This window comes from Cornus florida, unplaced genomic scaffold (assembly GCF_030987335.1).
Source record: "Cornus florida cultivar Cherokee Brave unplaced genomic scaffold, ASM3098733v1 CherokeeBrave_3.0.0_Hap2_Chr04, whole genome shotgun sequence".
Lineage (NCBI taxonomy): Eukaryota > Viridiplantae > Streptophyta > Magnoliopsida > Cornales > Cornaceae > Cornus > Cornus florida.
In genome coordinates, this window is record NW_026775574.1 from 75,442,060 (window position 1) to 75,454,419 (window position 12,360).

At 35.3% G+C, this 12,360-nt stretch overlaps 1 pseudogene; it reads right to left on the minus strand.

The window, feature by feature from the left end:
* LOC132303562 (uncharacterized) overlaps positions 1-5,652 on the minus strand; it is a 52,115-nt pseudogene extending 46,463 nt beyond the window's left edge.
* Positions 5,653-12,360: the final 6,708 nt, after the last annotated feature.

Here is a 12,360-nt window from a genome sequence, read left to right on the forward strand (position 1 = left end):
TAATTAAATTATATTCCTTTCATTAATTGGTTAAATTCCTTTATTTGTTTAACTGGCATTATTTGTATAATTGTAATTTATTTGTTTTATGTGGATTAGTTTAATTATTATTAATTATTAATCATTGAATTATAATTTTATCATTATATAAGGTGTATTATAAATTCTAGGGTTTTATATAGTTTCACGGATTACCGACTTAGTGGTATTTTTATTATATTTTTCTTTTCCTTCTCTTAATGTAATTAGGGTTAGAGTTGTATATGCCTATAAATATAGCTGTATATGTCTGTCTAGGGTTGGACAACCCTATTCACGTACATAGCAATTTGAAAGGAAAACAGAGGGAAGACTGAGAGGAAAATAGAGAGGGACTTGAGAGATAAGTAGGGAGGCTCAAGGAGGAAGGAAATGATTGCTTCTGGATTGAACCAAGAGCAATAAAAGTGTTGAACGACAGTCTAGAAATCTGTCGAAAAACTCAGAGACGGTGGTTTAAGGTTTCAAAGCTGAAACCAAAGGCAAGTTCATATTCTAACTCCTTCCCTTAAATCTATGTTCTGTGCATGCCTATATAGTCTCTGGGACTTAATCATAATTTAAAACGGTTAGTGTATGCATGTTAATTCAGTTTGTAAACAATTTTATTGAGTTGATTAATTGAATTTGATTTAATGAATAAATTGTTTCAGTTGTGTTATAATTCTTGTTAACGATGCGTACTGGTTGTCAACGAGTTTTTGGAGAGTTTCGGACTTAGATTGAACCCTAGGAATATTAATTAAAACCATACAAAGGCTCTAAACTTCGCCGGAGGCAAAGAAGAAGAACAATTTTGAAGTTTTGGCTCTCAAAAGGAGAGAGCTGGCTCTCTAAAGGAGGGAGCCAGCTCCCACATGAAGAGAGCTAGCTCCCACATGGAGGGAGCTAGCTCCCAATACCTTAGAACCGGCTCCCACATGTGGGGAGCCGGCTCCCAAGAGAGCAGAGCAGGCTCTCAATGTATGGGAGCTTGCTCTCGGCCAGGAAATTGCAGAAACCGATTTTTAGAATTTTATTTGGCTGTCTAGGGTATTTTTAAGTTGTTTAAACTACGATTAATTGTCTAAATAATTGTTCCAGTCATATAAAAATGTCTGGAAGCATTATTACACTAATATATTAAGGAAGGGAACAACATGAAGTTAAATAGATTGAAAACCTGTATGTTAAGTATCGAATACTGATTTAATTGCTTCCTGAAAATTTTAGCAATTCTTCTTGACATGATTTAATATTGTTTAATCATGTTTCAGCAGTGTTATAAGTGTTGTTGAATATCCGAAAATAATTAGACTTAGACTTGATGAATTGATGTTTTAATTTAAGGTAAATTGTATCAATTATTGGATTGTTTGGAAAGTTTAAATGCTTAGCCTTATTCTAGCAATTTAAAGGCCTGAAACATGATTTGTAAATCTTGTATTGGATGCATATTATGGTCATATATATATTAGAATTTATTTATGCTTATTTTGGAGTATGGTTGATGATTAAATTTATCATTTACTGCATCAATCATTTGATTTGTGAATTGTATGCACCGGTATGGGACGGTGGCATACTAGGGACGGATTAGTTCAAAACACTAAGTCCTACCTATTCTGATATAAAATGGATTAACTATAAAAGTTAAGTCCTACTTATAACTATTTGTCAGGTCAATAAACATTTGAATGACATACCTTGAACGGATTATATATATATATCTTTATGGTACCATGATATGAGCTTGAGTCTCAGGATCATGGTTAGAGTGCGTATATCGCCTAGGATGGATAACTAGACCTAATGATGTTCCCTAGTAGGTCTAGTTATACATAACCACGTTACATGCGATTTGCATGTTACCTTCTACTCAGGCTGAGACAGAACTATGGGCTAGTGAGCGTCCTATAGTGTGTATATATAGACTACTTTAGTTATTATTGAAATATCTAGGATGTATCTGCGTATCAGGTTTCTGTATGGATTGTAGTAGGATAGAACATGCGCGTGGGCCTGACCCACTTTTATTTTTCAGGTGTTAGTCAGCTCCAGGCTTAGAGCTTGATCGTACCGAGCAGATACAGATACTCACTCCTCCGACTACGTAGGATTTTCTTTATGTTTAGTTTTGGATTTTGTCAGTTGTTTTTTTTTTTTAGTTTGAGATTTTATTAAAGGTCCACTGGATGGATTCCCGAGTTGTACACATTGGAGGTTTTGGAATGTTTGGATTACTTTAATTTATAACTTTGGAGGATTTATTTATTTAAAATTCTTTTCAGCCTTTATTAATTATTTCTTAATTCTTTTTGTAATCTGTGTTCATTTAAATATTAATTGTATGATATCCCTCCTGTCTGTGCTCGGAGTTGATCACCCGTGGCTCTAGAAACGAAGGGTATCATAAGCACCCCTCAACAACAGTCATAGCATCAGATTCAAACCAAATACAATTAAAACCCAAAGCTGAAACCCAAAACACCGCACGTTGACAAACATGAGACTCAGCAGCCAGAGCTGAAGACGCAGGAAACTACCGGAAAACAATAGCCTAAAGAACAATGCCGCGAAAATCACAAAAAACTACCCCACCCCCTCCCGTGGACGAACCCTTTCAAAATGAAACATTGAAGAACCCACCAAAGGCATGGTTAAAACCGGACTGAAAGCAGAACATTGAGACCTAGCTTCCTGAAATTCCCAAAAACTCGCTACTACTCGTACAACCATTTCTTGCCCCCAAAGCACCCCTTCAAACACTAAGTGGTTCCTTGCCTTCCAAACACTCCAAGCACAAAAGGAAATTAAACCAAGAACCCCAATAAAATAAGACAAAGTTGCAGCCGCCTGAACCAAAAAAGACCAACCTTCTCAAAAAGAAGAAACATGAGAATCGAACAAATCAAAACAGCTTCCAAACCTGCAAAGAATGAGGGCATAGGAATAAAAGATACATAACAGTCTCCTCCTGACCACCACAACGAGGACACAATGATGATGCACTACATCTCCTCGCCCTCAAGGAAACCGCAGTAGGCAACGCTTAATGACAGCACCGCCAAAGGAAATGTTGCTCCTTGATAAGGTAGGACAACACCATATATATAGAATTCCACGAACCATTTCACGCATCAACTCTAAAAAAATTAGACATTGAAAGAGCAAACTGATATGTTGAACAAATGGAAAACAAACCCAATTTGTTAGGGCCCCATATTTGAACATCCAGTTTATCCCAACGACTAATATGCATTTTCAAAATTTCTCTAACCACAAGAGGAGAAAACAAACTATTCAAGACATCCACCTTCCAAACACGGGTATTAAAATCAATCAAATCCGCTACCCAAAAATATGGAACACCAACTGTGGGAGGTGGAATCTTTTGGTGAAGCACAAGGATCCAATGATCATCCCAAAAACGTGTAGAAAGACCATTACCAATCAAAGACCTCAAACCACAACGTAATAAAGCTTGAGAAGACCAAATGCTTCGCCAACCCCATGAAGGATTATAGCCCAACTGAGCATCCACAAAAGATGTAGAAGGAAAATACTTAGCCTTAAACAATTGAAGCAACAATCCCTTCTGCTGAACCTGAAAATGCCAACCATGTTTCGCTAAAAGAGCTAAGTTAAACGCCTCTAAGTCCCGAAACCAAGGCCACCACGATTCTTACCTTGGCATAACAAGTCCCAATGAACCAGTGGATAGCTTGGTTTTTATCCTTATTACACAACCAAAAGGCTCAAATATGCTTCATCAAATTCATCACCTCAATGGCAAGGGAAATTGTTCTCAAAAAGTTCAGTATTCTTAAACGGATAATAGATATAAGCGTAAGGCATGGACCCGCTCTCAAACCAACAATCAAACACATCATCTACACGTCGAAGCACGCCAAAATTAAGACCACGAAGGAATAGTGATGTGATCAATGTGGTGACGATACAAGTCAGTCACTTTAACACCAGAAAGCGTTTCAAGTTTATCAATTGAATCCACAACTATTGTTTCCTCACCATCCTTGCTAATCCATAGTGGAAGAGGAGTTCCCCAAAATCTACTTCGACTAACCGCCCAGTCTCTTGCATTTTCTAGCCAATTGTGAATGCATTTTTCCTTCACAAATTCAGGGACCTAGTACGTTTGTTTGTTGTTTTCTGGCAGTTGATCTTTCAACTTCTCCACTGCAACAAACCAACTAGGAACTGCCCTATAAATAAGAGGAGTATCCAATCTCGGACAAAAAGGATAAGGATGAGTAAAGCTTCTAGACTTGACGAGCCTGCCATTATCCTTCACCGCTTGAATAATATCTCTATCTGCTTCCTTGATATAGTGCCTACTGAAGTCAGTGATTTTTTCAGTAAAGAGGCCATCATCATCAACTACTACGATAAGGTTCTCTCCCTTACTAATTATTTGATTTTCAAGACAAACTCGGTAATTATCTTCACTAAATGCAGGAGCACAGTGAACAACACCAGTCCTACTGTCAGATGTTACTTAGTCGTCTGCAACAACTCTAAATGTCACATCACGAAACTCCATGGAGAAATCAAACAATGGTACATACTTTTTTCCAACAAGTGAAGCTCCCGGGAATTTGTCCAACACCTCATAAGTATCCCCCTAATTCTTAGTTTTCCCACTAGAGGGTCCCTTGGTCTTTGAATTTTTGGAATCCACAACAAACCCATTGGGTACGCCTTTTTTTTGTTTCTCAATCGGAAACAGTCGAGACTCAGCAACCACATAGATTTTTCCATTGAACTTGTTGCGAACCTGATTGTTATGTTAATTTAACATAAAATACTCAATCAACATATAAAATAATAGCACAATCATGAAAAAAAAAATTAACTAAATATCGATTATTTAGACATTTAGGATGTTTAGGACCAAATAATTGCAACTGTTTAGACTAATTTTGTAAATTCAAATATGTTAAATGAAACCAAGTATAATGAATAAATTTTTTTTTGCTTCACAGTTTATTTAATGAATAAGTGAAACTCACGAATTTATGGTTATCAACCCTTCTTACATGATAAGAACCAAATATTCTAACTCGTCAAAGAAAATAGAAAATTGAAAGAACATTGACCTAACAGATACCTTGCAGCTTTAAGATCTGATCCTTCGAAGACACAACTGCAGTACTCAAAATGTTATTTTTAAAAGCACAGCTGAAGCCAAGATCCAAGTCAGATTCCAAGATGGAACCTTTGGATGCCTTCAAAACATCTATTTCATACAACTAAACAAAATGGCCATCTTTAATTTTGTTTACCCTTTTTGGCGATTAACAAAATGATTGTCATCTAATAACTAGAGAAGAATTACTAAGCAGCTCTCCAATTAACTAATCCAATATAATGAAGTTAGACTACACTAATTCAAAGTTCAAACTAGCAATGTAGACAATTTATTGTCTACACAAACATATGCATTATTGATAGCACAAAAAGTTGATTCACCAATTTCAGACTTTTCAAGAAAGACTGACCTTTACATAGACAAAATTTGCATTGAGGCAGAGGGCAAGATTACTAGGGAGTGTCCACGGTGTCGTTGTCCACGCTTCACAAGCTGCACCATCTGGAGCATCAACTATTGGGAAAGCTACCATGATGTCAGGATCAGGTACTTCCTTATAGTTCGAATTGGCTTCAAAATTAGACAATGGAGTCTTGCAACCGGTGCTGTATGGCATAACCTGCAAAAAGCAACAACAGCTCACGAACATTTAACACCAATTCATCCCACTATACAATCAATAAATAAATAAAACATATAATTCAAGTTTAAATTATCATCTAGTTTCTCAGAATATCCAGTACCCAGTTCAGAATGAACCACAATTAACAAATGGGAAACACCATTCTAAATTGCTTTCATCATTATCTTTTCTTCTATCCTAAAACCAGAGAATGAAAAAGGGAAAGAGGAATATACACATACATATATTTATGTAAGTTCAATGTAAAAAACAAACCTTGAAACCTCTATAGACGAGTCCTTTTTCAAAAAGCTGAGAAAATACCCACCAAACACTCTCCATAAACTTCAAGTCCATCGTCTTGTAATCATTCTTGAAATCGATCCACCGACCGGTCCTGCATACAATCTTCTCCCACTCCTTCACGTACCGCGTCACAATACTCTGACACTCCTCATTGTATTTATCAATCCCCATCTTCAGCACATCCTCTCTGCTCTTAATTCCCAACTTGGTATTGATCTCGAACTCGATGGGCAAGCCATGGTAGTCCCACCCGAATCGCCGAGTCACGTGGTGGCCCGTCATGGTCTGGTACCGGGTCACTATGTCCTTGATCGTGCCGGCGAGAATGTGGCCGTAGTGAGGTAGACCGGTGGCGAATGGTGGGCCGTCGTAGAAAATATACTCTGGGAGGTCCTTTGTTCGGTCCAGCTGGGTCTTGAAGGCATTGTTTTCGGTCCACCATTAGAGGATTCCCTCATCTTGCTTCGGGAATGAGAAGTCCTTGCCTTCGCATACATCGTCCATGGCCGCCACTTATAGAGTCTAGAAAGAGAACGTATGAAACGTATCTAGAGAGAGAGGAAGGTGAAGAGGGTGGATTGGTGTATGGGAGAGCATCAGTGTATCAGTCTATAAAAAAACCCTTGATCGTCCTGCGTTGCTTGGAATCAATTATTTAGAAAAGGAATATGAATTGGAATTGGAATTGAATTGGAATTAAAACTAAAACTAAATTCAACTTAGATGTCACATTTGAATGATAAAAAAATGGATAAAGTGAAACCACCCTTAATATTTTAAATTTGAATAAATAATATTTTTATTTTTTATTTTGGATATATAACTTTATTTTTAAGTTTGAAAAAATGAGTTAACAGGGGCGGCTTATGTTGTGTCTTTTGTCACAAATTGTAAAAACAAAACATCAAAGAGAACAAAAATTGCAATTAGTGGTGGTGAGTCTTCCAGAGGTGAAGCGATTTCTATTTTTATTTCTTTAGTACTTACTTGTTATTATTATAATTAGTGGTATTGATAAATTTTAAATTTAGAAATTAGAAATACTTTATTTCTTTAGTACTTACTTGTTATTATTATAATTAGTGGTATTGATAAATTTTAAATTTAGAAATTAGAAATACTGATAGTAGTTTTATATTAAAAGGAAAGTACATAAGTGGATTTGAAATGTGACCATTAGATTTTATATAATAGTCATTATAGAAAGTATAGAAGAATTTTCTTGCTCCACGCGGTGCAAGAGATCATTATTACTCTTTATATATATATATACACTTGCCACATTTAATTAATTTTTTCACTTAATTTTTATTAAGTTATAGAGATATATTTTAATCTTTTCAGCAATCGGGTCTTTGTTTGCACCAAAATTGAATATTAAGGAAGTTTTAGAATATATAGAGAGTTATATACTCTATATACATACCATAAGGTGTTTTTTTATTTTTATTTTTATTTTTATTTTTTTTGTTGCAACCTTATATTATATATATATAAAGAGGGACAATTTAGTTATTTCACATTTTATTAATTTTTTTACCTATTTTTTATTCATTTATAGAAGGATAATTTAGTCTTTTCAGCATTCAGGTCCTTGTTTGCTCCAAAATTGAATGTTAGAGACTTATTATACTGTATAGGGGTTATACACTCTATATGTATATCATAGGGGTGTTTTTCGCTCGTAACCCTAAAAAAATTTCCTATTTGAAAAATCAAACCAAATAAATGCTATGTTTTCATAATAGGCCTTTGAATGTGTTCGGCTGAATGGTAGTGAAGCCTTATAATTGGATTTGGTGGAAAACAACCAAAATAATTGAACAAAAATTTTCTTAAATTTCACCAATTTCAATTCCAAACAGTCGAATACACTATTTTAAAATTTTAAAAATCTTTCAACTTCGTAATATATAAACATATTTAAACTTAAAATAACGACTTAGTAATTTTAATATTAATTACATATACTCTAAAATAAGTTATACTATCAAAATTAGACAATTAAGGGACAGAGATATCTGTGATAAAAGAGTTTATGTATTTCTATGTACTGATTAATGTAATGGATATTTATTTCAAAATTTTGAGGTGATGTCTAAAATGCTCTTAGTGTGTTTTATTTATTTATTTTTATTTTTATTTTATGTTACAACTATTGTTCATTTCCATGAATGACAGTGTGACTTGTTGATTTAATCAAAATCATTAGTCCACCAAAATGCATCTCTCAAATATGAAACTTAATATTGGTTATGAACTGCTTAGTTATTTTGATGATGTGGGGTTCTTTACTGCAAGAAGTCTTCTTGGCCCACAGTAAAGAAGATCAAATATGTTTGTAAACACTAAAATTTGAATGGATTTTGGATTTGACAAATTGATCTATCAAATATGGGTCTAATGTTTAATTAAGTTATTTAATTGGCACAAATTTGGTCCACTTAAATTATTCAATTAGCCCAGCTCAGATGATTAAATGAAAAGATAATTATTCCTAATAAAATATATTTAGAATAATTATTTTTAGGAATAATTATCGTAACATAATTGGCTTCGCCAGTTATGATTTTATCCTTATCAGGAGAGGACACATGTCATCATTTTATTAATCCAAGAAGCCTATAAATAGAGGCCTGGGAAAGGAGGAAAGGGTCTAGAAATTAAGAAACTCGGAAATCCAAAGGGTCAGAAATCCAGAGGGAGAGAATTCTAAAATTCCAAAGAGAAATACAGAAACTTTGTCAATACTCATCCCCAACATCCAAACCTGAATGAGAAAAACAACAAGTACATCAAATCGTGCCCTTTTTCATCAACATTCCACGATAATTAACAATAAGTACATCCAAAGCCGTGCCGTTTTTCATCAAATTTAACAAATTCTCTTTGAAGGTGAAGAATAACAAGTACATCTAAAGTCGTATCGTTCTTCACCCAAATTTAACAAATTTTCTCCTCTCTGACGACGAAGAACAACAAGTACATCCAAAGCCATGACGTTCTTCCTCAAATCCAACAAAGAACAACAAGCACATCAAAATCGTGTTGTTCTTTTTCCGTGATTCAGTAAGTTTGACGAATCACCACACAACACTGTCTTAGATTAATCTTCATCAACCTTCGATCAGAAATCATCGGCGATTTTCTTCAACTAAAAATACTTGAAAAAGATTGTTAACAACCTGATTCAAGATCAAGCTCCAAAAGCCCTTAAATCCAACCAACAAAGGAGATCGAATCAAAGGATATTTTCTTTATTTTTGTAAAGAATATCTCTAAAGATTGTACTCAATTTTCATAAATTAATAAAATTATATTTGCTCCTTATTTTGTTCTTTATTTGCAGACTGTGAAATTTGTGTGTACAAATTTTTGGCACGCCCGGTGGGACATCTTCTTCCTTTTATCTCTTTTTCCTACATCAAATCTTCAACAAATTCTCATCGTTAGAATTTATGAATTTCGACAAGATTCAGAAGAAAAGCAAGAATACCCCCAAGGACATTGCAGTCGTGATGGATAACATCATTACCACCACAAAAGGTGGCAGGAAGGTTACAACTTGGTCAAGTGGTACAAACATCTCTGCAAGTTCAATGATGTGGAGCATAGTCAAAGCATCTGTTCTTGCCAAAAGATAGCATGATGCAATGAGAATTGATTCTGCCAAATCTGTCAAAGTAACAACTCAAACTCATACCGCCTTCACCTCTTTGAAGGCAAAGAGGAAGGTTCCTACAACCTCAAAGGTTGCTCCAGTCACAAGTTCAAGTTCAAAACTGGTCTAACCAAGGCCAAAGATTTCTTCTGACTCCATCACTATGCCAGTCATGATAACGAGTACTACCTCGTACGAAGAGCAATTAACGAGTATGGCCAAACAATTAAAAGATTACAACACACTCTTAAGGAGTAAGATCTGAAAATTGTTTCGCTGACAGAAAAGTTAAAATTGTGTGACGACAATGTTGAGTCAAGCAAAGGCCAAATTCCTCATTCTAATTCCATGCCAGAGACAAGTCCAATTGATGATTAAAATGACATAACCGCTAATCCAACAATTGAAGTTGCCTTTGTCACTTCACTTTTTGTTCAATAACTTCAAGACATGATAGTGAATTGCATAACAAAAAAATATAGTGGCGTTCCTCAAAGTGCTCGCATGTACTCAAAGCCTTACACAAAAAGAATTGACATCTTAAAAATGCCGGTTAGGTATCAACCTCCAAAGCTTCAACAGTTTAACTGAAAAGGCAATCCCAAACAACATGTCGCACACTTTATAAAAACTTACGGCAATGCTGGTATAGATAGAGTACTCCTTGTCAAGCAATTCGTTCATTCCCTCAAAAGGAATGCATTTGATTGGTACACAGACCTTAAAGCTGGAAGTATTGATAGTTGGGAGCAGATGGAACGAGAATTTCTCAACCGTTTCTACAACACTTGTGTACTATATGTATGTTGGAGCTTAAAAAACACAAAACAGATGAAGGGTGAACCCATAGTTAACTACTTGGATACTATGAGGCGGGCCTTGGAAAGTTTTAACATTAACCATTGGCGAGCTCTAAGTCTTGACTGTAAGGATCATTTGTTTAAAATTTTTGCAGCTGAAGCATGTATGCAAGGCATGCACTGTGAGCTTCTTTACATCCTACAAGGGATTAAGCCTCGCACATTTGAAGAGCTTGTTACTCGAGCCCACGACATGGAGTTTAGCATGGAAAATCATGGTGTTAGGGAAGATGTTTTTGATATACCCGACAACCTCCAAGAAGATGAGGGAAGTGACTCCGAAGAAGAAGATAATATACTTCCTAACTCGGATGATGAAATAGCTTTATCTTTCCTTATAAGCATCATCTCAAAATACTTGCATCAAGAAACACACCATGCTACAACAATGATTTCAACTGAAAGTGGTAAATCACAAGGGGCATTAAGTCAAGGAAACCGAAGAAAATCCTCAAAGTGACGACGAGATAGTTCGTGCCCTTCAGCATAGGTTTGGATTGCCATTTGATTCTTGCAAAGTTGAAGAATAATTAAAGTTGAAGTGCTCCCAGATACAAGCCTAAACTGTCGATGACACTCCTTGACACGAGTATAAACTGTCCACCTAAACAAAAAATCAAGCACTCCTTGATACGAGTTTAAACTGTCTACTTGGAAAAAAAAATCAAGAACTCCTTGACACGAGTATAAAATGTCTACCTAAAAAAAAATTAGGAACTCCTTGATAAGAGTTTAAACTGTCTACTTGGAAAAAAAATCAAGAACTCCTTGATACGAGTTTAAACTGTCTACCTGGAAAAAAAAATCAAGAACTCCTTAACAGGAGTATAAACTGCCTACCTGAAAAAAAATAAAGTTTTCCTTGATACAAGTTTAAACTATCTACCTGGAAAAAAAAATCAAGAACTCCTTGATATGAGTTTAAACTGTCTACCTGGAAAAAAAAATCAAGAACCCTTTTATACGATTATAAACTGTTTGGGAATAAAAAAAACTCCTTGACATGAGTATAAACTTTTTCGGAAAAAAAATTGAACTACGTGATGACTTGATCCCTGTTCAGGGTACGTAGGTATCTTGGAGGCCTGTTCAAAGTTCAAGTCCACCAAAAAAAAAAAAAAAAAAAAAAAAAAACAACTCCTTAGAGTTTCAAAATGGCAAAGTGTGCTAGTCACGAGATATCAAAAGGATTAGTCGCAATTAATCAACTTGGCTTACTGTCAAGATATTGTTGTCGCTCGTCACAAATTTTTAACTTGGCTTGCTATCAAGATGTTGTCACTCTTTATGCGATATCAAAAGTGCTCGTCGCACCTATCAACTTGGCACGCCACTAAAGTGTGCAAAGAAAATTTTGGTCTGTCGCTAAATTATAGCTGCAAGGAAGAAATTTGGTCTACCGCCAAAGTGTAGTTGCAAAGAAGAATTTTGGTCTATCACCATAATTGTGGCTACAAAAGAAATTTTGATCAGGCAAAGTGTAGTTGCGAAGAAATAAATTGGTTCATCGCCAGATTGTAATTGTCAAGAAAAATTATGCTCGCCGTCGAGGTATTGTTAAAAGAGAAATTTTGCTTTCCGCCGAGGTGTCATTGAAGAAAAAAATTCTGCTTGGCGCCGAGGTATGGCTGAAAGGGAAATTTAGTTTTCCGTTAAGGTGTTATTGAAGAAAAAAATTATGCTCGTTGCCGAGGTATTGCTAAAATGAAGAAGCAGTTTTGCATGTCCAATGAAGTGGATAATTTAATATCAAGTCCAATGGATTCTTCATTAATTTGAT